General features: G+C 46.6%; 1 protein-coding gene and 1 long non-coding RNA gene across 2 annotated transcripts in view; one reads left to right on the top strand and one right to left on the bottom strand.

Moving 5' to 3' along the window:
* The window catches only part of XYLT1 (xylosyltransferase 1), a 349,663-nt gene that overhangs the window by 122,631 nt on the left and 199,079 nt on the right, over positions 1 to 27,953 (bottom strand). The window lies entirely within an intron of this gene.
* Positions 19,380 to 26,818, top strand: LOC132658546 (uncharacterized). Its single transcript, XR_009598346.1, has 2 exons — positions 19,380 to 21,644; positions 22,238 to 26,818. It is a non-coding gene; the product is annotated as an uncharacterized LOC132658546 (long non-coding RNA).

Here is a 27,953-nt window from a genome sequence, read left to right as displayed (position 1 = left end):
TTGATCCCTGGGTTAGGAAGATCCCTTGGAGAAGGGCATGGCAACCCACTCTAGTATTCCTGCCTGGAGAATCCCAGGGACAGAGGAGCCTGGAGGGCTACAGCCCATGGGGTCGCAAAGAGTCGGACACAACTGAGCGACTAACACTTGCAATTTCAGAGAGTAAACATGCTGGGCTTTGTGGGTTATATGGTCTCTACCGCAATTGCTCAACTCTGTCCTTGTATGAGAGCAGCCCCAGACAACGCCTAACAGAATACATGTAGCCGCATCCCAGCAAAACCTGACTTAACAGGAGTGGGCTGTGTGCTATATCTGGCCAAGCCTGGGTTTAGGAGAAGCTCAACCACCCAAATATAGTCACCTGCCTTCCAGAAAGAGCCATCTGATCAGTCTGCCCTGCCTGACCTCACAAGCCACCAATTCTTATAACACATAAACACACACATACGGATACACATGTATTTTCTAGTTTATAACTGGTCTGTGCCCCAGAAATTCTTACATTTCCTTTCACAGCAACTCTCACCTCACCTTTGACCATATCTCCATGGGTCATATCACTGCCCTGTTCCTTCACCTTTTGCAGATTGGGCTCCATCATTTTCACAGCCCAGCACACATGAAACATGTGGGTCCTTGTTCAAAAATGATGAAAAGTTTCAAGACAGTGAAAGCAGAGCTTTAAGTCAAATGTGCTCAACTGCCCAGCTGGCACGTCTTTCCACGAAACCAGCTCTACTCATCTGTATCACGATCACCCAGCCCTGAAAGTTTTCTTTCTTGACAAGTAAAGAAAGCTTCTACCTGCTTGCTGCCTGAAGGGTCTTGGTAATGGTTTTACACATCACAGGAAGAAGAGGGGGGAAAAAAAAAGAAACCCAATTTTCTTTTAGTATATTACTTGTCAGACAGCGAAATGGGATATAATTACGGTGTGACATTTCCAACAGCAAATATGTTCCAGTGTAAGCAATTAACACCAGTTCTTTTGGCAGGCTTAAAAAGATTACTCAGAGACTGTGGTAAGTTACAATGCCCCATGAATAATAAATAATGTAGCATTTGCAGCTAAGTTGCATACTGGGACCAAAGTTCAAATTTCTTGATGAAAATGGATTGGGTTCCCTTAACCCTCAGCTGACTTCATAGGGCATAAGCAGATTTGGATCATGGGTTTTCTGGATTTATCTAAATTACTTATTTACCTTGCTCTTAAGAGCATCTGCTCCCTCCCCACCAAATCTGCAAGGATTTATTTCAGCTGCTGGAAATCTGCATAAGGCGGTGGGTTTGGAGGTGACCCAACGGAGATGGACCGACTGCGGAAGAGACGGTTTATGCTGAGACTTCTCATCCTGGGGAGTTGTCACAGTTTAAGGTCTTTTCTGAAGTCCCAAGATCTAGAACGCACACCTGGATGTGTGCCCCCACCCAATCTTGATGTAAACAAAGAGAAGGCAGCTCCTTCTAAAAATATTTATGTAATTTGTGAGCCCTAGCAACCAAAACCAATAAAAATGCTAAGTCAAACACACACGAGAGGGAGGCTATGATTATGTGCAAAGAGTTATGGGCAGGGTTTCCCACCCTTGGCATATTGACACTGGGGCTGGACAATCCTCTGTTACTGGGGGCCTGTCCTGGGCATTGTGGGATGTTCAGCAGCATCTCTGGACTCCACCCACTAGATGCCAGAAAGCACCCTCCACTCAGGTGTAACAACCAACTATGTGTCCAGACATAGCCAAACCCTGGGCGCACAGCAGTTTGCACAGAACTGGGTCCTTCACAGTGTGGCCTTGAGCCTGTAAGTGCCTTCATCTCTCTGAGCCTGTTTTTGCTCATGCAAAATGGAAAAACAAACCAAAAACCACTAACTACCTCACAGAAGAATGGAGAAGGAGGATGCATGTGGAGTGCTTAGCTTAGAGTCTGACAGGAAGCATTCAATAAAAGATCTACTTAAGCATTCACTTCCTGTGGTCAGCTACTGGCCACAGTGAAGCCATGATAGGCGCTGGGGATGCAGTGATGCATAAGCCATTGTCCCTGTCCCCTCTGTGACAGTGGAGAAAAACTAGTGGGTGGCTGGACATGAAACCAACCACTTCTGTGCAATGGGACACTTGCTGAAAAGGAGGCACAGGCAACGGGGGCTTAAAGAAAAATGCCCACATCTTGGGGATTCGTCGAGATGACATCTGAGTGAAGGAGTTTTCCAGGCAGACATTTGAAGCAGAAGAAACTGCACATGCAAAGGCCTGTAATAGTGTAACCACCCAGAGCTCAGGACTGTAGGGAGGCAAATCCCACGGCAAAGGTGGGGAGAGAGAGGGCATAGCAAGAGACAAACAAGGCAGGAAGGCAGAAGGCAGATGATGAAGAACTCTGAAACTTCAGTGCCAATAAGCTCATCAGTTCAGTTGAGTTCAGTTGCTCAGTCATGTCCAACTCTTTGCAACCCCATGGACTGCAGCATGCCAGGCCTCCCTGTCCATCACCAACTCCTGGAGTTTACTCAAACTCATCCCACTGAGTCGGTGATGCCATCCAACCATCTCATCCTCTGTCGTCCCCTTCTCCTCCTGCCCTCAATCTTTCCTCAATCAGGGTCTTTTCAAATGAGTCAGCTCTTCCCATCAGATGGCCAAAGTATTGGAGTTTCAGCTTCAACATCAGTCCTTCCAATGAATATTCAAGACTGATTTCCTTTAGGATGGACTGGCTGGATCTCTCTGCAGTCCAAGGGACTCTCAAGAGTTTTCTCCAACACCACAGTTCAAAAGCATCAGTTCTTCAGTGCTCAGCCTTCTTTATGTCCAACTCTCACATCCATTCATGACTACTGGAAAAACCATAGCCTTGACTAGATGGACCTTTGTTGGCATAATAATAATTATAACAATAAGCTCATAGCAAAGCTCCATTCAATTCCTGCTAAGCAGGAAACAGTGATTGATTAGTAACGTCTGCCTGGGCCCTGGTGGGAAGGGGAGACCCAAACATGCAATGTATTTATCGGTTTTGTGATGGAAGCATGTTCACCAGGGGAGTGAATACGAACAGGAAGACATTTTCATTTATTATTAATATTTTTTAACCACACCGCATAGCATGTGGGACCTTAGTTCCCTGAACAGGGATGGAACCTATGTCCCCCCTGCATTAGAAGGTAGAATCTTAACCACCTGACTGCCAGAGAAGTCCCACAACAGGATGTTTTTAAAAGCTCAATCTGGAAGCCATGATTTTTGTTCTTTTTGTTGTTGTTGCTCTTTTAACTGAAGAGGCACAGAGGCAAGAGAAAGAGTGGGGAAGTCACACGAATACCATGAGAAAGAGCTCATATAGGCCTAATGAGAAGAACGTGGCTGCAGAGGAGATGGACACAAAAGATGTTTAGGGCTTTACATCGAGAGTGACCTCACCGACTTAAGGGAATAAAAGTAAACACAGACACTCCTGGGCTTCTGGGGAGACCCCAGAGTAGAAGCACCCATTGACTGCTGGGCGGTTGGATCAGGAATCCTGATGCATGATAAGGACCAGGGTCGGGGGCTTACACATGGCAGCCGTCATCACTGGACAATCAATTACCTGCAATCGCTCTGCTCCCTCCACATCCAGGGACGCACAACTCTAAATGAGGAAGACAGCTCTCCTTCCACTGGGACTCTGACCTAATCTAAAGCTATTCCCGATTGACAGGATTAGTGAAGGACGACAGAAAAAAGTCATTACTGAATAATCCCCTGCACATTTCATAGTCAACACGACATTCCCATGATCCTTGTAATCCAATTAGGCATTGCAGGAAGCTATATCTTAATTCCTGTCTTCATTGTGACTTGCTGGGTCACAGGCAGACCTTGTTTAATAAGGTGTCACCTTAACACTGGATGGTGCATATGAAACGAGCACAAAACACAGGCAGAGGTGGGGAAAAGAGATGCCTGGTTGCTGCTTATAAGACTTCGTGTTTCAAACAGCCAGTGGGTGACTTAGAATCCTGCCATCCTCCTTACTGAAGCTTGTGACTGGGGGAGGCTTTGTCTTCCTTCCTCTCCATCCACTTTGCTCTCATTGACCTGTGAATGCAACGTGCCTGCCATCTGTCTGGTGACTTGGAACTCATCCAACAATAAGACTTGTAATCATTTTTCATGGTTGCATTTATTGAGTGACCAATTCAAACCTGGGACCATCTGAGTCACTTTATATACATTATTTCCTGTTCTCACAAAATCCTCAGGCTGAGCAGACGGTATGCTCGTTTTAAAGCTATTTAGCTACTTGGACCTGAAGCTAGAACCTGGCAGCTCAGCTGGTAAAGAATTCACCTGCAGTGCAGGAGACCCCAGTTCGATTCCTGAGTTGGGAAGATCCACTGGAGAAAGGATAGACTACCCACTCCAGTATTCTTGGACTTCCCTGGTGACTCAGCTGGTAAAGAATCTTCCTGCAATGTGGAAGACCTGGGTTGGATCCCTGAGTTGGGAAGATCCCCTGAAGAAGGGAATGGCTATCCACTCCAGTATTCTGGCCTGGAGAATTCCATGGACTGCATAGTCCACGGAGCTGCAAAGAGTTGAACACGGCTGAGTGACTTTCACTTTCATAGCTACCTGGAACTGAAGCTAGAACTCAAAGGCAGAACTGATTGAGTTCTAAAGCAGGCACCATGCCTTTCAAAAGTGGGAGTCCAGAAGCACCACCATGGACAATGGGCTTCCTGAACTTTAACCAGAGAAACACTAGCAGACCTAGCCAGTGCTGGTCCAACACCCCAGGAGAGCTGAATGGGGGGTTCTGCCTGTGTAATCCCAGCTGTGTGCTTTATGCTGGATGGCTGAACATGACTGTGGTTAAACCCAGGACCAGAAAGCACATCAGGGAAAGTGACAGCTGATCTCCATCAGACCATCAAGAGCTTAGAAAGTGGGGCGTCTGCTCCCAGCACTGAGGTAGGCCTAGGGAGCAAGGGCTTTTGCCAGGCAGCTCAAACTCCAGCCCATTCAGGTCTACCCAGGTCAGGCCAATGAGGGAAGCTTCTGGGTGCAGGTTGTGGCAGATTAGAATGAGCCTGCTTGCCCTGTCCTGGGCTAGTACTCGTCAGCACCAACTGTTCTTACCATCCGGGATACTGTCTAGTGTTGCTAAAGCTTCTGGCTTTTCAGAAGATTCCAGAAGTGCTGATTCTTACGCTCCATATTCCAATTTTTAAAAAATGGTTATGAAGTCAAATTTGTTAAAAAAAAAATCTGTATGTCAGTGAAAAAAAGTGCTAAGTGCATCCATCTCTTTGTGACCCCGTGGACTGTAGCCCGCCAGGCTCCTCTGTCCATGGAATTCTCCAGGCAAGAATACTGGAGTGGGTAGCCATTCCCTTCTCCAGGGGATCTTCTTGATCCACCAGCTGGAACAGCTGTCTCCTCCAAATTCATGTCCACTTTGACTGTATTTGGAACCAGGGTCTTTGTAGATGTCATTAGCTAGATTAAAGTGAGGTCAGCTGGGGACCCCTCTGCTAAACTCTAGCCCTGTTCCCCTACATAAGTCAGATGTTCGGCCTCTGGGTCTGGGAAGATGAAACTCTGCCATGGCGAGACAGTTCAAGCCCTGGAGTTGAGTACTGGCTTTGTTAGCCAGCTTTTGTGGGAACTGTCTTTGATTGAACCACTAAAGAAACAAAGAGGCATGAGGTCCCAGCTACCCAAGACAGACCAGCAGACCAGATGTCCCTCAAAAACAGCTTTGGTTCTCAGCTACTGACCATAGGAAGGGGAATCAAACCTTTCTTCGCAGTGGTTATTCTTTTTAAATTCGCTTTTAAGAGCTATAAACTCTGGCTATTGTATTCTGTGTTCTCAGGGACCCTGGGTAGACAGACAAAGCTTAATGATTTCAGAGCAGACACAGGCCAAGAAACCATGGCATTGAGTGTGCTAAGTCTAGACAAATGATATTTATACACACATCCAAATTTGAAGAGAAAATGTATTTCTTTGGGTTTCAAACACTGTAATAGAAATAAAGCAAAAATAAAAGCCTGTTACAAAGGAAAAAAAATGAGGTCAGCTGGATTAGTTGTTCTTGTTCAGTCACTATGCTGTGTCCGACTCTTTGTGACCCCGTGAACTGTAGCCCACCAGGCTTCTCTGTCCGTGGGATTATATACATACAACCTCTGCTAACCTCAAATTCCTGATTTATCTCCCCTCCTCCCTTCCCTTTTGGTAACTGTAAGTTCATTTTCTAGGCCTGTGAGTCCATTTCTGTTTTGTTAATAAGTTCATTTTATCATATTTCAGATTCCACATATAAGTGATACTATATATTCGCTTTTCCTCTGTCTGGTTTACTTCATTTAGGATGATAATCTCTTGTTGCTGTTCAGTCGCTCATTCATGTCTGACTCTTTGCAACCGCATGGACGGCAGCACGCCAGACTTCCCTGTCCTTCACTATCTCCTGGAGTTTGCTTTCAAATTCATGTCCATTGAGTCGGTGATCCCACCCAACCATCTCATCCTCTGTCATCCCCTTCTCCTCCTGCCTTCAGTCTTTCCCAGCATCAGGATCTTTTTCAGTGAGTCAGTTTTTCACATCAGGTGGCTAAAGTATTGGAGCTTCAGCTTCAGCATCAGTCCTTTCAATGAATATTCGGGGTTAATCTTCTTTAGGATTGACTGGTTCGATCTCCTTGCAGTCCAAGGGACTCTCAATAGTCTTCTCCAACGCCACAGTTCAAAAGCATCACTTCTTTGGCACTTAGTCTTCTCTATAGGGTCTCTAGGTAATCTAGGTCCATCCACGTTGTGCAAATGGCATTACTTTATTCTATCTTTATGACTGAGTAGTATTCCAGAGATACAGGATATATCACATCTATATCCATTCATCTTTCAGGGACATTTGATTGTTTACATGCCCTGACTTTTGTAAATAGTGCTGCTATGAACAATTCTTTTCAAACTAGAGTTTTCTCTGAGTATATGCCCAGGAGTGGGATTGCTGAGTCACTGCAGTGACTCATTGGAAAAGACCCTGAGGCTGGGAAAGACTGAAGGCAAAAAGGAAAGGGGGCTGGCAGAGCATGAGATCATTGGATAGTATCACTGACCCAATGGACATGAATTTGAGCAAACTCTGGGAGATAGTGGAAGACAGAGGAGCTTGGCGTCCTACAGTCCATGGGGTCACAAAGCGTTGGACATGATTAAGCAACTGAACAACAACAATAACAGTTCTGCTTTTAATTTTTTAAGGAACCGCTGTACTGCTTTCCATAGTGGTTGTGTCAATTTGCATTCCCACCAACAGTGTAGGAGGGAAGGAAACCTTATCTTGAATACACTCTCAGGAGGGAAAGTTTCCTGCGTTGGAGACTGTCAATGTGTATTCACACTTGGAAGGCTCTGATGAGTCTGCTGCTGCTGTTGCTAAGTCGGTTCAGTCGTGTCCGACTCTGTGCAACCCCATGGACTGCAGCCCACCAGGCTCCTCCGTCCACGGGATTTCCCAGGCAAGAGTACTGGAGTGGGTCACCATTGCCTTCTCCGCACTTTGATCTACTACTTCCTAAATATATATGACTATAGAAGCCCTTTGATTAGACAATAGCCATGAATGTTCTTCTGCAAGAATATATAGTATCTATCACTTATTGAGGGCAAGAGGAGAAGGGGGCAACAAAGGATGAAATGGTTGGATGGCATCACTGACTCAATGGACATGAATTTAGGCAAAGTCCAGGAGACAGTTCTTGGGGTCACAAAGAGTTGGACACGACTTAGCAACTCAACAGCACTTACTGAGCATTTACTATGCACCAGCAGCATCCTAAGCCCTTTGCATGCACTCTGAGGCCTTTGTCGCCTTCAGGCACTGGCATGTGACTGGCAGTGAGGTGAAGGGGTTGAGTGCAGGCTCTGGAGAAGTCAAGGTGTTGGCTTGAATCTAGAGTCACACTAATGAGCTGTGGGGAGGTAAGTCCCCTCATTTCTCTAAGCCTCAATTTCTTCATCTTTAAATGAGAATATGTTTAGCACCCATGTCACAGGGTTGCGAGGCTCAAATTAGGTAAAACACATAAACAGCTTTATTGTAAGCTCTCAGTAATGTTGACTATTGATGCACTGGTGATGGTGAAGATGGTGGTGGTGACGGTGATGATGATCACGTGGTGGTGATATTTAGTGGTTGATGATGGTATTGAATGATGGTGGTGCTGGTGAGGGTGGTGGTATTCTCTCTGACTGAATTGTCCTTCCTCTTATCTCCTGAACTGGTGAATTATATCCACACTTACAGTGTAGCTCAAAGACTATAACACTTTTCACTGATTGCGTCCCTTGGGCATAATTCTTCCTCGTGTGTGTTCTGTAGCATTTTTGTTAAGACTTTGACCATACCCGCCATATGCAACTGGGATTCCAACACATGTCTTTCCTGCTGTGCAGGGCACCCCTCCCCTCAACTGACCCTTGCAAAGAATGACTATTTAATAAACATGGGCTAACACTGAACAGAGTGGATTACTAAGGTACCCGAGCTTTCCAATTTGTCTCTCCCAACCCAAGGAAACAATGAGAACAGAAACAACTCAGGGGAATCTTGCACCCCTGCCCCCAAGGCAGGCCCATCCCCAGCTTCATTCAAATCACTCAGAGTAGGGGCAGCCCCAGAAGACAAGCTTCCATACAGGATGGACCCTGACAGTCCTTGAGAACAGTGAATCATGGGTGCTGGGGCTGAGCCCAGCAGAAAGAAGGGCTGGAAAAGAAGCAGTTGGGCACCCTGCTGCCAGCCTGTGCCAGAGATTTCTCACTGCCCAGAGCCTAGCCAGGGTCCTCCAAGCAGAGACTGACGTAGGGAGGAGAGTGCAGGAGGCTTTTAGGGCACCAAGTGGCCTGCAGAAAGGTCTTCCTTCAAAGCAGAGCTTGCAGGCTGGCAGCCCCCAGGCCTGCCCAGCCCACACACAGGTTGTGTTGGGCTCACACTCTGTTTAAAAATTAAAATAATTGTCAGTTAAATCAAGAGATTGTGGACAAAAAATCAGGTTTCTTATTTTCAGAAAACATTAGAAGAGTGAGCAAGTCTGAGCCTGTAACCCACAAGGCAAGAATGATCTGGGGCTTTAGATGAACCTGTGATATTATTCAGTCCGTCACATCCCTGCCTGCCTGCTCCAGGCATTCACATCCTGCCTGGCCCCTCAGGGTATTCTGTGACCCTGCAATAAACAACATGGATGTATGAAAATGCTCACTTCATACTGGTTAGGAGCATGTGTTTGGGAGGATAGGAGATTTGCCTTCCTATCCTGGTTCAGCCTCTGGCTGGCTTAGTGACCTCAGGCAAGGTGCTTACTCTCTCTAAAAGCTAAGTTTCTTCATGGGTAAATCAAGAATGCCATGGCCGTGGTTCCTCCATAATGAAGTATTCACAAGGCAATACACAGGGAATGCAAAGCGTTCCTTCGCAGACTGAAACAGTGGTGGGGGGAGTCCTGTTATCACCCATATCTTGCAGAGGAGAAACTCAGGACTGGAGGGGTAAGAGATTGGCCCAGGAACTCCTAGCATGTGAGGGATGGAGTCTGGGTTCAAATGCAGACAAGCTACTTGGCTCTTGCATCCAAGCTCATCATCGTGGCTGCTCTAGGGGCTATACTTCTGAGGCTGCCTGCATGTAGTGGTAAAGTCATCTCTTTGGTTTTGCTGTGAGTAATCTCTGTGCATAGGGCTTTCCAGGTGACTCAGGGGTAAAGAATCTGCCTGCCAATGCAGGAGATGTGGGTTTGATCCCTGGGTTGGGAAGATTCCCTGGAGAAGGAAATGGAAACCCACTCCAGTATTCTTGTCTATGGAAATCCCACGGACAGGGGAGCCTGCTGGGCTACAGTTCGTAGGGGTCACAAAAGAGTTGAACATGACCTAGCAACTAAACAACAACAACAATCTCTGTGCCTACCTCTATCCCTCCCTCTCTGCTCAGCTGCACCCCTGCCTCTCCCACTAGGCTGTGAGCAACTGGAAGTCTTGTGATACTGATCTCTACATGGCCAAGGCGGGCACTCAGCCATGCCCTATCACGTATTTGCCTAATGAATAATGAATCAATGCTTAATGAGTAAATAAGCTTAATGAATAAATAAGCACATGAGAAATCAGTCACATCCACTATGGGGTACAGAGCAGATAAAAACAATAAAAAAAGTACTAAAATCAGTTCGTTCACTATCTTTTTCTGAAATTTCTGAAATCTCTCTTGGATCATTACAGATTTCACAGCAATACTCCAAGTGCCCTCCACCTGTGAATCGGCAAACTGAGCTATGTGATAGATACAAAGAAAATAAACCATCTTCTCCCAGATGAAACTTGAAGGCTCCCTTCCCAAATTGAAGGCTCCATTCCACCATGAACAAAATGAACCCAGAGTTCTTTGGTGCAGATTCATTGTAAATGACTACTTAGCCCACAGAGAAATGTCTGTCTGCAAGACTGTGTTAGTTATTATCCTATCATAATAAAATAGATTACACTCTGGTAATGAAAACGACCATAATGGTTTGCTTGCAGCTTAATCAATGTATTCCTCAACTGCAATTGAGCAAAAATAGGTAACAGAGGATCATTTGATCTACATTTTTATTAATCTGGTGCCATTTGTCTTCTAGTTATTTTAATGATCTCTCATTATGAGAAAATAGGGAAACTCCCTGAAAGAAAAAGTAGAATCGCATTGCTTCATTTTGTTCATCACTTTTAGTGTGGAAATAGAGCTCACGCCAATTCAGTTTGAAAATAAAGGTTCTTGATGCTTAATTAAATGAAGTTCTGGATTTCAGAAAGAAAAACTTCCTGATTCCAGAAATATCAAGACAAAGCCATTCAAATTGCAGATTGTGTGTTGAAAGTGGCCTGCAGTTGAGAGGCAAGTCTCTATCCTTAGTATCATGTGGTTTTGTTTTGTTTTGAGGACCTACTATGTGCTGAGGGTTTCCCTGGTGGCTCAGACAATAAGGAATCTGCTTGCATTGTGGGAGACCCAGATTCAACCCCTGGATCAGGAAGATTCCCTGGAGAAGGGCACGGCAACCCACTCCAGTATTCTGGCCTGGAGAATTCCACAGACAGAGGCGCCTGGTGGGCTACAGTCTATGGGGTTGCAAAGAGTGGGACACGCCTGAGCGACTAACACTTTCACTTTGACTGCTAAGCACTAAGCACAGTCAGAGCGGTCTGTAGGCCTTCTTCCTGGTCCTCCCACAGAATCTGCAAAGGAAGGTACCAGCATCCTCATTTACAAAGGGCTCAGAGAGGTCAGTGGCCTATTGAAAGTCATACAGCTAGAAAGTGGCAGCAGTAGGCTTGGAATTCTCAATGTCCTGATACACATGAGAAGAACTGTTTACTTCTCAGTCCCCAAAGATGCACTGAGTCAGGGTAGAAATTACGCATTTGAGATAGAGTGCTTTCAGAGCAGTTCCTTTAAGGACTGTGTCTCTCTTGCTCATGGAGCTTTCAGGCTGGAAACACGTTTGCCTGGTGCCTACAGCTATTTACAGAAAACCCGAGGTGTTGGTAAACGCACCTTGAGCATCCTTCGAGAAACAGCTTCTGTCCAAAGCTAGTTCCTAGGTGTCATCATCCCTGTATTTTTAACCACATACTTCATACTCCATTAGAGGCTTCCCAGGTGGCTCAGTGGGAAAGGATCCACCCGCCAATGTAGGAGATACAGGTTCGATCCCTGGGTTGGCAGATCCCTTGAAGTGGGAAATGGCAACCCACTCCAGTATTGTTGCCTGGAAAATTCCATGGACAGAAGAGCCTGGAGGGCTATAGTCCATGGGATTGCAAAAAGTTGGACCTGACTGAGCACATACATGCACGCATATCATTTCATCCGAGGCTAAACTGATGGGGAGAAAGAAGGACCAAAATCACTAAGTGGTGGGAGAGATTCAGCAGAAACTGGGATCTCACTGGCTGATGGGATGATTTAATTTCTCCTCACACTGGAAATTCTGAAAGCTTATCCTCTCTTACCCGCTGTGCTGGAACTGGTCCCCTGTCATCCTGCTGTAGCCAGGAGCCAGGCAGGCAACCTGATGAGGGAGGGGGGCCTAGCAGGGAGACCAGACTGAGTAGTGCGGGCTGCAAAGCAGAGAATCTGTTCCACCAAAAGATGTTACTTCTCAGAAACAGACAAATATTGGGACATGGGGCACTGCAGGCGTGGGGCTGCGAGAACTTCCCATTAATTTCAATGCATAGCTGGAAATTTAAAGGAGGATCTTCAATTTCAATTATTAGCAATTGATTCAGAAAATTTAACATCTAGCCCAGTACTGCCAGTTGACCAGCCCTAGCACCAAGGCTGAGCAACAGTCAGAGGGTGTGGGGTCTAAATGTCTCTGTTTTGAGCTTAAACAGCTATTAAGAAGCAAAGAAAATATCTGGGTCATTTGCTAGACTGACTGATTGAAACAGAATACAAGAAGGCTAGATGTGGTGGAGGGGGCAGGGTTGAGCAACTGATATGAGTTTGAGATGTCAGCAGGACCTCTGTGTGGTGACATCTACTCTGTTACTTTCCTGGGGTTGGTACCAGAGTACCATGGATGGGGGCTGAAAACAACAGACAGACTGTCTCAGTTTTGGAGGCTGGAAGTGGAGATTTGAGGGCTGCGAGGGAGATATTGCATCCCTCTCTCCCGGCTTCTGATGGTTTATTGGCAACCCTTTGTATTCCCTGGTGATGCAGAAGGTAAAGAATCTGCCTGGAATGCAGGAGACCTGGGTTCGATCCCTGGGTTGGGAAGGAGGGCACGGCAACCCACTCCAGTACTCTTGCATGGAGAATCCCCAGGGACAGAGAAGCCTGGCGGGCTACAGTCCATGGCATCACAAAGAGTCAGCCATGACTGAGCGACTAAGCCCTTGGTATTCCTTGGCTTCACCAAGGCATAACCAAAACCTCCGCTTTTACATTTCACATCACTTTCCCTATTTATGTCCATCTCTATGTCCAAATTCCTCCTCTTATAGGGACCCCCGTCATATTAATATTAGATTAGGGGCCCACCACAATGGCCTCATCCTAATTCAATCATCTGCAAAGATCCTATTTCAAAATAAGGTTACATCACAGGTTCCAGGGGTTAGGACCTCAGCATCTTTTTGGGGAAACAATGCAACCATAATATCTGCCTAGCAATTGAGTGTAGGATTCTGTAACTGAGAAGAGGCCTGATTTGGGACTCACCAAGATAGAATGCTCACTGTTCAATAAGTAAGCAAGCAGGATGTTCAATAAGCAAGTAAGATAAAGAGCAACCTTCAGGTGAATCTCATTCAGGGATTTAAAAAATTAAAGGTATAAGCATGTTATAACTGTTTGGTAGTAAAGCTTTGGTACTTCTCAGACTTCAATGTCTAGAAGTAGAAGTAATGGTAATCAATAAACAATATTATTATTACCATCACCATCATTGTTACTACTACTGCTATTTAAAAGGTCTCCAGAATCAGATCTGTGTTTATCAGTATTTTTGCCCCATTCTCAGTTTGGAAAGAAGCTCAATGAAATATTGGAGAGATTATTCACTGTTTTTTTCCAATTGGAATTTTCTCCCCCACAAGCTGGTGTGCCTCAGAGTAGCTCCTGCCCTCACCTTCCCTGCTGGGCACAGCACTATGTCTTGACTGAAGATGCTGGTGATGTTTAAGATTTAAGATCAATGGCCTTTGTCCTGGCAGGCAGTGAATTCATTTGTCAGGACCTTTCTCACGGTTTCAGGAAGCACACGTGTAATTAACCAGAGCCCACGATGGGTTTCAGACGAGCTGCAAGTGTGCCTGTGGCAAAAGGTCTCTTCCTTCCTGAGAGATGCAGCGGTGTAATTAGAATCCGGAGACGGTAATCATCAGCATTTCTCACCAGCATTCAAAAATGATGATCCCATTATTCATCTGGGCCCAGTTCTGCTCCCAGTGAGGCCACTGCGGTATCCATGCTCTCTGCTGGCCACATTCAGGGGCTCCTCTGTTACCACTGGGGTGAACACTGGGTCTTTAGCCTGTGCTGAAAAGTTAGCTGGTAAACCAGGTAAAAGGCAGCAGCGGGCTGGTAAGTCTTGGACCTAGTCCAAGTCAGTATTAAAACACTCCAGGTGAGAGGCCAGCTCCAAACCCCTCTGAAAGTCATTATACATCCATTAGTCATTCAACAAACATCTGTTGAGCATCTGTTGTGTGTCAGGCACCCAACCTTCCTGCAGCATCTCTCCAATGACTGTAGGTGTATCTGGGACACAGGATGGAGGGTTTTTGTTTTTTTTTTTTTAATAATGAACTGGAATCAAAGCATTTTTCCTTTGACTTTTCCATCCATCCATCCCTGAAAACCAACTGAAACTCCGCTGAAAAGTTTTAGTCATCGCTTGTTAAATTTGTAATTTATTCCCATAAATCAGTTTTGAAGGCAACAGCAAGTCTGTGAAATGTTGGAATAGACACAGGACATAGCAAGAGGGAGATTTTATCTAAACAGGGACCGGCAAACTTTTTCTGTAAAGCAGAAACTGTGAAGAGTTTAGGCTCCGGGAGCCATTTAGTCTCTGATGCAATTATTTCATTCTGTGCTTGAGTCTGGGAACCAACTACAGACAATATGTGCACGAATGGGTGTGTTCGGGATTTTACAGAAGCAGGTTGCCCGCCCATGCCAGGACTGACTCTGTCTTTAAGAAATCAGGTGTGTTTTTTCTGATGCCATTGGACCTCACTAAAGAAAAATTCCAAATCCCTTGTCATGGCCTACAAGGCCCTGCCTAACCAGACCCCTGCCTTCTTCTTTATCTTCATGATCCACTGGACACCCCGTCCCTTACTGATCTTCACCCACCCCACCTACCGCCAGCCTATTCTCAATCCTGCCAAACGCTTGGCTGTTTTAAGGTTTTGCACACCTGTTCTTATTTCAAAAGTTTAACCTGAACTAGACTCCAGTTTAGTCCAGAAACCTGGAAAAATGTTCCCACTTCCATCAGCTTTTGCAAAATAGCCAAGGAGTTTACGTTATCTTATTTACTTTCACAACAGTGACGTGTGTGCTATCATCAGCTTCCTTTTCCAGACACAGTAAATGTAAATTCTCCATCTCAGCTGGTTTTCCCAACACCAGCTGGTCACTCTATGAACAACCCAGGTGTTTCTTTGATTCCTCTGCATCCTTCGTCTTTTTAGCCAACCAACGGACACGTTATAACAAATTTGCCTTCTGAATTGTTCTCAAATCCAACCTCTCCTCTTTCTTAATTGGACTCATGGTCATTTCTCACCTGAACTATCCCCAAAGCATGCCTATTGGACTCTGCCAGTGGATTCTGACTCCTCTAATCCACCCACCCACCTATTCATTCATCTGTCTGTCCATTCATCCATTTAATCCACTCATCTTTTCAGCCATCCATTCACACAGCCACTCATCTTCTGATCTATCAACACATCCATCCATCCATCCACTCATCCATCCTTCCTGGGTACTTATTTTGTACCAGGTAGGGTAAGTAGTGAATAAAAATGTAGAACCGACCTTCCTGGATATGTGAGTCTAATTAAAACAAATCACCACAAAAATACATGTAGGCGACAAGCCAAAATAAGTACTATAAAAGAAAAGGTTCCCTTGAGAAAGCATGACTTGATTTAAGCTCAGATCCGAGGACTGATCATATCAGGAGAGACACGTGAACAGGGGTCTGCACGGAGAGACCAGCATGTGGGAAAGGCGTAGGCTGAAGTCTGCTTTCTCTGGGAAATACAGGATTCTAGTGGGCCATGGAGTTGGGGGAAAGAGGGGTGAGAATGATGGGAGATGAAGCTGGAGAGAGAGATGCAGTGATCACATGGGGTTCCGAAGACCACCCTAAGGAGACCTGCCCTAGGTGCCGTAGGCAGCCTTCGGCAGACAAGCAACAATGTCCACCTTAAGAACACTCTGGATGCAAACTGGAGAGTCATTTGGCATGGGGCTGGGAGGGTGGGGGCGCAGCAGAGTAGATATAAAAAGATGAGTTCGGAAGGGATTGGCACAAGTCACACATTGGCAACATGTCCAGAGAGGATGCGGAGGAAACAGAGAGACATGGACCACTGAGTAACATTCAAGAGGCAGAAATGAACATTCTCGGTGCTGAGTGATACGTGAAAATAAAAACTGACTTTGTAAATCTTGTCAGAAACAAGCCTGAGCCAGTCTCAGTACCTGAGCTCTTCAGAAGGGAATACTGATCCAAATGAGAGTGATGGAAATAAGAGAGTTCTTACGGAAAGAGCACCTGCTCGGAATGTGCCAGGTACCGTGATCTGTGCTTTACACCCATCATCTCATTTAACGGAAGCTACAACAAAGGTCCGTCTAGTCAAGGCTATAGTTTTTCCAGTGGTCATGATGGATGTGAGAGTTGGACTGTGAAGAAAGCTGAGAGCCAAAGAGTTGATGCTTTTGAACTGTGGTGCTGGGGAAGACTCTTGAGAGTCCCCTGGACTGCAAGGAGATCCAACCAGTCCATTCTAAAGGAGATTAGCCCTGGGTGTTCTTTGGAAGGGATGATGCTAAAGCTGAAACTCCAGTACTTTGGCCACCTCGTGTGAAGAGTTGACTCATTGGAAAAGACTCTGATGCTGGGAGGGATTGGGGGCAGGAGGAGAAGGGGATGACAGAGGATGAGATGGCTGGATGGCATCACTGACTCGATGGACACGAGTTTGAGTGAACTCTGGGAGTTGGTGATGGACAGGGAGGCCTGGCGTGCTGCAATTCATGGGGTCACAAAGAGTCGGACACGACTAAGCAACTGAAATGAACTGAACTGAACTGAAGAAGTTAGATACGCTCTTTAGTCCCATTTTACAGATGGGAAAAATGAGGCACAGAGATGTTTAAACAACCCACCCAAGGTTCTATAGCTAGCCCTGGCTCTCCAGGGTTCACTTCCAGAATCCCAAGTATTGAACCCCAAGTCCTTGTCCACCATTTCGGGGGTTCCGTTCTTGCAATTTTTCTGCAAGGGTCTGGCCCAGTGTAAGTGAGCCAGGAAACCCCAGTGTAGACAACTCCCAGGAGAGGGCACTCATAGGATTCCAGCTGCATAAATGAAGTCTGGAGGCTGAGCTCCACTGATCTGCTGGAGTTTTTATTGCTCTGCAAATGTATTATTAATCAGCCACGGGGGTCCTCCCCATGGAGCCTTTTAAATTATAGTTAAATTCCTTGATAGCGTTTCATGCACCTTTCAGTGCATTTCCAGTGTTCACAGCAATAAACAAGGGGAGGAGGGAGGCCTGGATAACCAGGTTAATTGCCCCTTAAGGTCTAGGCTGAGAAAGCGATGGCAACAACACCTCTAAATTCTCTGGGTCCCTGGCTGCAATGCTAATAAAGTCTTGAAAAAAACAACACTGTCAAGCCAGCTTCTGGGGTGCAGACTACAGGGCTTTCATGCCTGGCCTGGCTGCTGTGGCTTCACAGGGCCTCTATGACATCTTCTCAGGGTCCTCCCTCTCAGGGGCTTTCAATACAATTAGGGGGAGTGAAGGCTGCATCTAGGCTGGGACCTATGGGCCACCAATGGGGGCTTACTGCTTCCTTGGGAGGCTCTTAAACAAGTTCCATGTGATGACGTGGGGGACTCTCTTGGGAGTATGGTTGGAAAGAGGCAAAGAAGAATCATGCCTCCTTCAACTCTCTTCCCAACCCAACACAGCTGAGAGGGTAAAGGGGTCAGTTCAGAATGAAGCAGGGGTCTGTAATCCTTGGGTCAGATCCAGCCTGTTTTGATTTCCATACTGTTTACATACTGAGTGGAGAAGTTAAGACAGAGACTTTTCTATGTCCTGCAAAGACCTTGTTTATGCCCTACATGACTATCTGGTCTTTGGTGGAAAGTTTGCCAATTCATGCTATAAAGCATAAATCAGATCATGCCACTGTTCTGTGAAAACCGATCGATGGCTCCTCACTACCTAAGGTAGAGGGGAAAGGCCTTGTCCAGAACTTAGCAGCCTTCTGATTGAAGCCCAATCTAACATCCCGTCCTCTCTCCACGACTTGGCTCTGTGTGTAGACAAAGCACCCGGCCTCCCTTAGTCTCAGGATCCTTGTCTGTAAAGTGAAGAGGATGAAGCTTGCCTTGGTGAGTCCGAATGAGGCTGATGTGAGGCAATGTCTAAAGAAGAACTAACTTTGTTTTTAATTGTGGCAAAATACATAGGGGCTTCCCGGGTGGCACAGTGGTAAAGAACCCACCTGCCAATGCAGGAGATGCAAGAGATGTGGGTTCAATCCCTGGATCAGGAAGGTCCTTGACAGGAGGAAACGGCAACCCGCTCCAGTATCCTTGCCTGGAAAATCCCATGGACAGAGGAGCCTGGTGGGCTGCAGTCTATGCGGACGCAGAGTCGGACACGACCGAGCAACTGAGCACAGAATACACAGAATGTAAGATTCACCATCTTAACCACTTGTACGTTTTGAGTTTAAGTACAGTTTGGTAGCATTACGTGCATTCACATCGTCGTACAACAATCTAGAACTCTCTGGATCTTACAAAATGGAAGCTACCCATTAACAAACAACTCTCCACTTTCCCCTCCCCCAGCCCCTGGCAACCAACCACCATGCTATTTTCTATTTCTATGAATTTGACTACTCTAGGGACCTCATATAAGTGAAAACACACGGTATTTGTCTTTTTTATGTCTATCTGACTTTACTTAGCATAATGTCTGCCAGGTTGATCCATGTTATAGCATGTGCCAGAACTGCCTTCTATTTTAAGGCTGAATAATACTCCATTGTATGGACAGACCACATTTTGTTTCTCATTCATCTGTTGATGGACACTTGGGCTGTTTCCATCTTTAGGCTCTTGTGACTAATGTATCTATGAACACGGGTGTTCAGATCTCTTTTTGAGGCCCTGCTTTCAATTCTTTTGTGTACAGACCCAGAAGAGAAGAGCAGATTTACCAAGCAATTTCTAGAGCACCCTCTGCATGAACACTCCACACAGATCACCTCACTCAACCTCACAACAGCCTTGCAAGGTGAGACTCTTACTATCATGAGAGGGACCATAGAATTCATTGCCCACACTGGAAAATTCTTGAGAGGGGGAAGAGGCACTAGTAACAATTGTCCTGGGACAACAGGCACAAATCAAGACTGTGTGGGAATAAATTAGAAAGTCAGTCATCATCCCCATTTTACAGGTGAAAAATTGAGGCATAGAGAGGTGAAGTTCACGGTCACACAGCCAGTGAGTGGCATAGTCAGAATTCAAACCCAGGCTGAGTGACTAAAGCTCTCACTGTTAACCACAATTTCACATACACAGCACACAGCCTGGCAAAAGTCAGCCATCAATCCATGGTGTCTAATTGTTAGTGGTTCTTCAGACTAGGAAGGGAGGACGTCTTCGGGGGAAAGGAGCAGCAAGGGCTGAGAAGGATGGTGGGGGAGATAGAGGTATTTCATGCCAGGAAAGAGGCTGGGATGCAACACATCCATGCCGAATGTGAATTAGTCATCGGAGGAGATGAAGGCTCCTGGAGGGAGGAAGATGGCCCTGTCTCAGACACACCATCCCAATAGGACCACAACCAGCCTCCTCGACCAAGGCACTGTTGACATTTTGGGACAGAAAATTATTGTGGGGGCTGTTCTGTGTACCGTAGGAGGTTTGTTGGCACCCCTGGTCTCCACCTAGCAGCTGCAAGTAGCACCATGCCGCCCATCAGGTTGTGACACCAAAAATGTTTCCAGATACGGCCAGATGCCCCTTGGGGGCCCAACTGCCCCATCAGGAACTGGGAGGAAGGGCAGAACTGGAGGGGACAGATCATTTTTCCAGGTCAGTGCTTCTCCATGTGTGGTTCTGGAGTAGCAGCTGTTAGAAATGTAATTTCTTAGGTCCATTCTAGATCTGGAACAGCATCTCTGGGGTGGGGGCGGTGGGTACGGGAGCCCATGTATTAAGGAGCTCAACGTACAAACCACTATCTGTGGGGCATACAAGAGACTTGCCGGGATCTCAGAAGGTTGGGATGTAGGGCCTTTAGTAATCTGAAACCTGACTAGGGCTCTTATGAAGAAAGCAGATCCCTTTAGGAGGATGAGGATGTTCTAGAAGTTTCCAACATCTGTACATGACTAACACCGCATAGAATGGGCTGCCACATCTAGTACAGCATGTTTGAAGGATAGTCTGATGGCATCTATCGGAATTGAAAACAGAGAAGCCTTTGGACCCGCCAATTCCATTTCTCAGATGTTCCGAGCAGTCAATCCCCAAGAGAATTAAGCTCTCGTGTCTTAAGGCATCCATCATAAGCAGCTGCTGCTGCTGCTGCTGCTAAATCGCTTCAGTCGTGTCCGACTCTGTGCGACCCCATAGACGGCTGCCCATCAGGCTCCGCCGTCCCTGGGATTCTCCAGGCAAGAACACTGGAGTAGGTTGCCACTTCCTTCTCCAATGCATGAAAGTGAAAAGTGAAAGTAAAGTCACTCAGCAACCCCATGGACTGCAGCCCACCAGGCTCCTCTGTCTACAGGATTTTCCAGGCAAGAGTACTGGAGTGGGGTGCCATTGCCTTCTCCTCATAAGCAGCAAGTTAGCTTTTCTCCCATGTACCTAGAATGGTACAGGTTATGCACTATCTTTGGGAGAGTTCAGAAAAGACCCACCCAGTAAAGCAAAAACCTGGCAACAGCCTAAATGCCCATCAGTAGGGGAATGGTTAAACTGCAGTGAAGCCATACTCCAGAGTCACAGTCAGCCATGACAAAGAACTATACAGACAATAAAAGAGACTGGGTAAATAAACATTATATTGGGAAAAGATGGGGGCAAGAGGAGAAGGGGGTGACAGAGGATAAGATGGTTGCATGGTATCACTGACTCAATGGACCTGACTTTGAGCAAACTCAGGGAGATAGTGGAGGACAGGGGAGTCTGGCGTGCTGCAGTTCGTGGGGTCACAGAGTCAGATGTGACTTACCATCGGAACAACCATCTCCTAAGATGAATACAGGTCTCAGACCAGATACGTGTTCAAATGAAAAAAGCAAAAAGCAAGTTCCAGAACCAGATATCAACTGCATATGATTTTTGAATTTTCCCATGTCCCAAACCAGGTTCTATATTTTTGTAGGCTCCAGATTCTTATCATTTATGAACTCTTCATTCCAAAACCAACATTTTTGCAACTGTTGATTTTAAAAATCTAAACAAAACCGAAAATGTATTTGCAGTGGTTCCCTGTCCCATGTTCTTAAAGATTTTCCAGGTATTTGCTGTGTTTTCCAGGTTTTTGAAATAATGAGGATGCATATGGTCCCGCCTGAATAAATGTATTATAACAAGCTTGCTTTCTGTAGTATTTGAGCAAGCTTTAAAAATTAAAAAAAAAAAAAAAACAACTTTCTGCTTCCCTTCTTGCTGCCCTGTATTCTCCCCATCCTTTCACTCTGGCCGCTGGAAACATCCTTTCACTGGCCGGGCTTCTGGCAGCCTCCCTGTTACTCAGCCAGGGCTTCCTGTTCGAACCGTGCCACGCTCCGAGGTAAGCTATTAACTTGCACTTTGTGCCTCATCCTCCATTCTGATTTAGGGCAACATAAACCCTCCTCAAAATTCCGAGGAATAAATTAATTTACTAATTTCGCCATTAGAAGTTTATCAAAGCGAGCCCTATTTCAACTGTCCTTTAATCAATCACCATTTTCCATGTTTATCTCCTATTCAATTTTTACCACGGGGTTCTCTATACATCAATTTGCCTGATGCTCTTCCTACATATGTTTTAAATTACTTTATCATTGTATAAATTTCACAGCCATTAAAAGGCTCTAATACCGGAATGGCTGACATGGTGTTAAAAATTGGATTCAATTCCATGGGGTAATAAATTGTGACCTAAATCCAATCTCTCATGGGTGACTGAAGGATACAATGAAAAATTATTGCTTTGTCATTTTTACACTAACACAAATATACCATGGCAACTAGAAACCGGCAGAAAAAAATGGAAAGCCACTGCTGCTGGCTGTTTTTCACTCACACAGCTTTGCAGGTGAGTCCTGAGGGTCTCAGATGGGATGAGCTCCCCTCCAGCCCCAGGTGAATGACCTGACTGCATGGATCTCTTTGCAACAGACGGATAGAGCTCCAGGAGGAAGTTAAACTGCAGCTTCAAGGCAGCCACTGCTGCAGGCAGAGAAGCACAGAGGTTCAACATTTCTCCTCTGGCACCAAAGCCTCTGAGCTCAGAGCCTCGCTCTGCCACTGAGCAAATGTGTGATTTTAGGTAAGTTTCCTCCCTCTCTGTGTGTCAGTTTCCTGGAATACAGAGTCGTTAGAAGAATAAATGATCTATTAAATCATGCAGCTAAAACACTTAGGACATGGTCCCCGGCATTCAGCAATTCCCAGGTCAAGACATAGTCCCTGCCATTTAGCAATTCCCAGGTCAAGACAGTCCCTGGCATTCAGCAATTCCCAGGTCCAAGTTAAGCATTATTATGTAAGCATAGGTTCTTGCACAGAGACCTCAGCGCCCTGCTCTTTTTGACTGCAGGGAAGGAGAGTAATGAACAGCTAGGTGTTAACATTGCCTCTGCGTTTCCCTTTTGTCTTTGGAGAAACTGGATTAGTCATTCGACACATTTCGAAGGTGGGTTTGTTAAAGGCACCGCTGAGCAGAGAGGCTGAAAACCTGGGTTTTGAAGTCAGGCAGACAGAACGGAATCTGAAGTTGTAAAGTTCTCCCCACACGCAAGGGTGACTTTGGACAAGCTACTCGACCTCACCGAGGCTCAGTTTCCCCATGTGTAACATGGGTTAGTGAACACACTTTGCTTAGCAGGGTCTGGTGATACGACCTGGAACACAGACAGGTGAGACTTGGCCTCATGGCTACGTGGGGGCTGCAGATGACTCTGGCCACTCCAGGATAATGTGATGTGTGTTCCAGCAGGGAGCAGGTATGCTGATTTGGGGGGTACACAGTCTGGGTTCCTCATGGAGATGTGGGGAGAGAGTCCCAGACTTCCAGAAGGAAGTGATGTTAAAATGAATTGCGACAAATGAGTGAGGAGAAAACGCAAGCTGGTTTTGTTGCTTTGTCAGGTGGCTCAGAGGCAAAAAAAAACAAAACAAAACAAACAAACAAAAAACCAAAAAACCTATGTCCCGATGCAGGAGATGCAGATTCCATCCCTGGGTCAGGAAGGTCTCTTGGAAAAGGAAATGGCAACCCACTCCAGTATTCTTGCGTGGAGAATCCCATGGCCTGGCGGGCTACACTCCATGGGGTCACGAAGAGTCAGACACGATTTAGCAACTCCTGGTTTGTGCAAAGAGGAAGGACAAGCTTGGACTGACTGTCATCCACAGGCCACAAAGAGGGCCAGGCCTGGGCTCTTTCTGCACGAGGTCTCTGATTTCCCAGCCCTAAGTGGCTAACATATCACCAGCTGCTCCCAAAGGAATGGCTCAGAGCAAAAGAAACTGTCCTGGTGGCTCGCCATTGTCTGCCTGGTCTTAGAGCAGGTTCTGGGTGAGACACACGGAAGCTGAGAAAAGCATTATAACCTGCCCACGTGGGGAAGCAGGCCCACGTGCCCATGTGGAGGCTGGCTTCCAAACCATAATAATCTACTGCTGATTTTTAACAGGTGCTTGTAAATATTCGCTGGCTGAGTAGAGGGAAAAAGTTAAATATTCTCAAACATAGTAATTCAGGCAGCAAGCTGAGGGGGCGGGAGGGGCATTGGACATTTCATAGGTAAGAAGTGAGGCTCAGAGAAAACAAGGGCCTTGTCTGAGGATCTGGGAGCTCGCTCAGTGGCAGAGGGGACCTCTAGGCTTCTGCCCAGGGCCTAGCGCCTGCATGAGTCTGCTTCATCACTGGAGGCGTTGAGGGTTTCCCTCTGCTGCTTGAAGGTCCTGGGCAACAAAGGTGCCACAGGAGGCGAGGCCCACAGGAGTGGGCAGCTCAAGCCCAGGCTGGGGTGGGGGTCCAAAGGCATCAGGGCCCAAAGGTGTAAGCAGCATGGTTCACTGGAGGGGAGCTGTCCTCAGGTCCAGTCTGCCAGAACCTTGCCCATCTTTGGGGTTGCTCTTCCCTTGACTCTCTGGAGACTTCAGTTTGGTCCCTGCCAAACTGATGCTACCAGATGCCTACCAGATTCCTCTGCTCCATTCTTCTCACTCAAGACAAAGACGTAGATCATTTAAATCCACTGGAATTAAAATCCGGCTGGGAAGATGTTGGATCGACCCTCCTGCTCACACTCAGAGGTCCCCTAGTGGTCTTGTTAATTCTTCTACTTCCCCACACAGTCCTACCACCCCAGGGCCTTTGCACATGATGCAGCCTTGTCTGAGAATATCACCCCCAGCACCTGCCCTTTTTCTAGTTAATTCCTCCCACTCTTCATCTCTCAGTCCCACTAAAACTCCACCGCACGTCTCCGCAGAATTGGTGGTGCTGCGGCAATCTTGCACTTACGTTTGTGCTCACTGGACTCCTGCGTCTCCCCTCCCACGTTTGACAGGCTGCCAACTCCACAGGGATGGGGATTCTGTCTGTTTTCCTCCCAAACAAAGCCCCCAAATCTGGGGCCCAGCATAGAGGGCGGATGCTCACTGGATAACTGCCGCATGAGCAGATGCTAAAGGGAGCTGAAGACAAACATTCTGAGTCCCCAGTTGGTGGCTGTGCCATTCACGGACTTCTAACCGTTCCATTCACTTCACTTCGTCCTGTGCACACAGGTCTCTGCAGAGCTCCTGGGAGGGGCAGGTTGAGCCATGGAAACTCAAAACAACTGTATTGTGTTCTTACCCAGGGAGGATAAGACTGCAGCCTGTGACGTGCCATGCAGTGGCTGTTCACAGACGAGTAAGACAAGAGTCCCTGACATGTGGAGGGCGGGTCTGAGGCAGAGACAGGTAGACAGTAGGGGGCGCTTTCTAAGAGCAAATGCTGTTGGCTCTGCGGACATCAGATCTGCCTGCTCACTTCTGCCTTTGTTATCTATTCTATTTAAGTCGCTCAGTTGTGTCCAGCTCTTTGCGACCCCATGGACTGTAGCCTACCAGGCTTCTCCGTCCATGGGATTTTCCAGGCAAGAATACTGGAGTGGGTTACCATTTCCTTCTCCAGGGGATCATCCCAACCCAGGGACTGAACCCAGGTCTCCCGCATTGGAGGCAGGCGCTTTAACCTCTGAGCCACCAGGGAAGCCAGCCTGAAATATACCAGCCAACTCCCAACAGCTCTCCCAGCTTCCAACTAGCCCCTACAGTCTACTGTCAACACCCAGCCAGGGGATCGTGTTAAACATATCGGGCCAGCACCCCCACTCCCCAGTCCTGCTCAGATCCTTCTAGCAGTTCCCCCAAGTCACTCAGATAAGGACAAAATTCCTACTGGCCTGCAAAGCCCCAGATTAGCCGGGGTCTCTGCCAAGTTGCTCTAAGCAGCAGTCCACAAATGCAGGGTAACCAATGAGCTCCCAGTCCCCTAGACTCTAGGTGTCATTGTGAGTACATGAGAAGGGGGAAAAAGAAATCCATCTATGATCCCCTTGTCTCAGATGTACTATGAAAGGCTTGGGAAATGTATGCCTGAAGTTTCTGAATGAGTGTGCCCAGATGAGGCCAGGAAGGGCATCAATCCCACTCTTTCAGGAGCTGCTGTTTTGATCTTCTTTCCCTGCCTAAACCTTTCAGCTCTGCCTTTCAGGCATGGCAGTTAGGGAACAAACACACCCTAAAGACAAGTTTCAGAGTGAAGGACAGAGCCACGCAGCTGGCAGGCCATTCCTGGAGGAGGAAGGGGAGGTGGAGGCGGAGGGGAGGTGGAGGCGGGGGGAGGTGCAGGGGCGCATTTATGGTATTTCCCATAACTGCATATTTAGCTTTCTCAAAAGCCACATGGCTGGCAGCTGAATTTCTTTACTATTCCAAGACAGGGAGTGGGGAAAACACCACGATATTCCTCTGTCCATGGGATTTTCCAGGCAAGCATACTGGAGTGGGTTGCCATTCCCTTCTCCAGGGGATCTTCCTGACCCAGGGGTCGAACCTGGGTCTCCTGCATTGCGGGCAGAGTCTTTACCATCTGAGCCACCACGGAAGCCCCATTTAGAAGGTGAAGGCAACCTGAGTTGGTTTACAGGGAACCCCCTTCCAATGGGGGGCCTTGGAGGACTGTTTGCCACATGACCTAGCACACAGCAGAGCTCAATAAATGTTTGCCCAAGGTTAGGCTTAAGTGGTCTTTGTGCCCCAAAGAAACCCCTGAGCCCAGACCACCAACTGTGGTCAACCATCCAGTCCATCAGACAATCCCAACAGCATTTTCCTCTCTACCATATCCTCTCACGGGGGCTGTTGCAAGGACCTTCCCACGACTTCCCTGTTTCCAGTCTCTTTAAAACTAAATCAGGTCTGCAGTGGGATTGGTGGATCATATGGTAGTTCTATCTTTAATTTTTTCAGGAACCGCCAAGCTATTTTCCACAGCGCCTGCACCATTCTGCATTACCACCAACAGTGCACCAAAATGTAAATTTCTTATCCTCACCAACAGTTGTGCTTTTTTGATAACAGTCACTCTAACATGTATGAGGTGATATCTCATTAGGTATTTATCCAAAAGAATTAAAATCAGCATCTCAAAGAGATACGAGCATGCCCATGTTCACTACAGCTTTTTTTTTTTTTTTTTAATGAAAGTCAAAATGTGGAAACAACGTAAATGACCACTGACAAATAGAAGGATTAAAATTTTTGGTATACACTCACAATGGAATATTACTCACCTTTAGAAAAGGACTCCTGCAACTTGTAACAGCATGGAGGAGTCTGGAGGACATTATGCTGAGTGAAATAAGTCAGACACAGAAGGATAACTGCTGAATGAGTCTTCTTATATAAGGAATGTATAACAGTCAGACTCAGAAGCAAAGAGCAGAATGGTGACTGCCAGAAGTGGGGGAAGGGGAATGGGGTTCAGCAGGTACAAGGTTTCAGCTGAGTAAGATGCGTAAGCTCAAGCAATTACAATATTGTGTCTATAAGTGAAAAGGCACTACTGGGCCCTTAAAATCGGTTCAGAGAGCAGATCTGATGTTAAGAGTTCTTATCAAAGTAAAATAAGACTGAAAATTTAAAAGCAGCATGAAGTTTTAAAAATATCGAAATCAGATCATGTTTAAACTGTTCAGTTCCTCCAGCTCACATATCATTGATATCAATATCAGAACACCTGGCCACAGCCTGGCTGTCCCCCTAGAATGTGAACCTTCCTCTTCCTACTCCCCTCACTGCTCCCTTAACTTCAGCCACACTCACCTTGTGGATGCTTCCAGAACATGCCAAGCTGTTTGCTAGGACTGTCTCCTCTTCCCAGTGACATGACATCAAGGATCCTCAGAGAGGCCTTCTGTGGCCACCTAACCTACAGTGTCCACTGCACCCCCATCTTCTCACCTGCTACGCTTGTCTATGAGTTCTCATCACACCAGGCAGTAGACTGTAGGTCTATTGGTTTGCCTGCCTCCTCTGGCCTCTCCTATTAGGGCAGAAGCTCCACGAAGGTGGGGCCATCGGGTTGCACGCCTCCCAGAGTCACCTTCCAGCTTATGTCGGCAGACCCTGTGCCCTGAGCAGATGCCCTGCAGAGACAAGGCATCCTTTGCTTTTGTCCACTGTTCTGTCCCCAGATCCTAGAGCAAGGGTCAGCAAAGGGCAGCCTACTGCTGCCTGTTTTGGTGTGGCCTGCGAGCTAAGAGCAGTTTTCACATTTTTAAATAATTGGAAAAAAGTCTCAAATGGGTAACCTTTCATAACACGTGAAAAT

This window comes from Ovis aries, chromosome 24 (genome assembly GCF_016772045.2).
Source record: "Ovis aries strain OAR_USU_Benz2616 breed Rambouillet chromosome 24, ARS-UI_Ramb_v3.0, whole genome shotgun sequence".
Taxonomy (NCBI): Eukaryota; Metazoa; Chordata; class Mammalia; order Artiodactyla; family Bovidae; genus Ovis; species Ovis aries.
The sequence above is the reverse complement of the archived record's forward strand: the minus strand, read 5'-3'. Positions and strand labels throughout refer to the sequence as shown.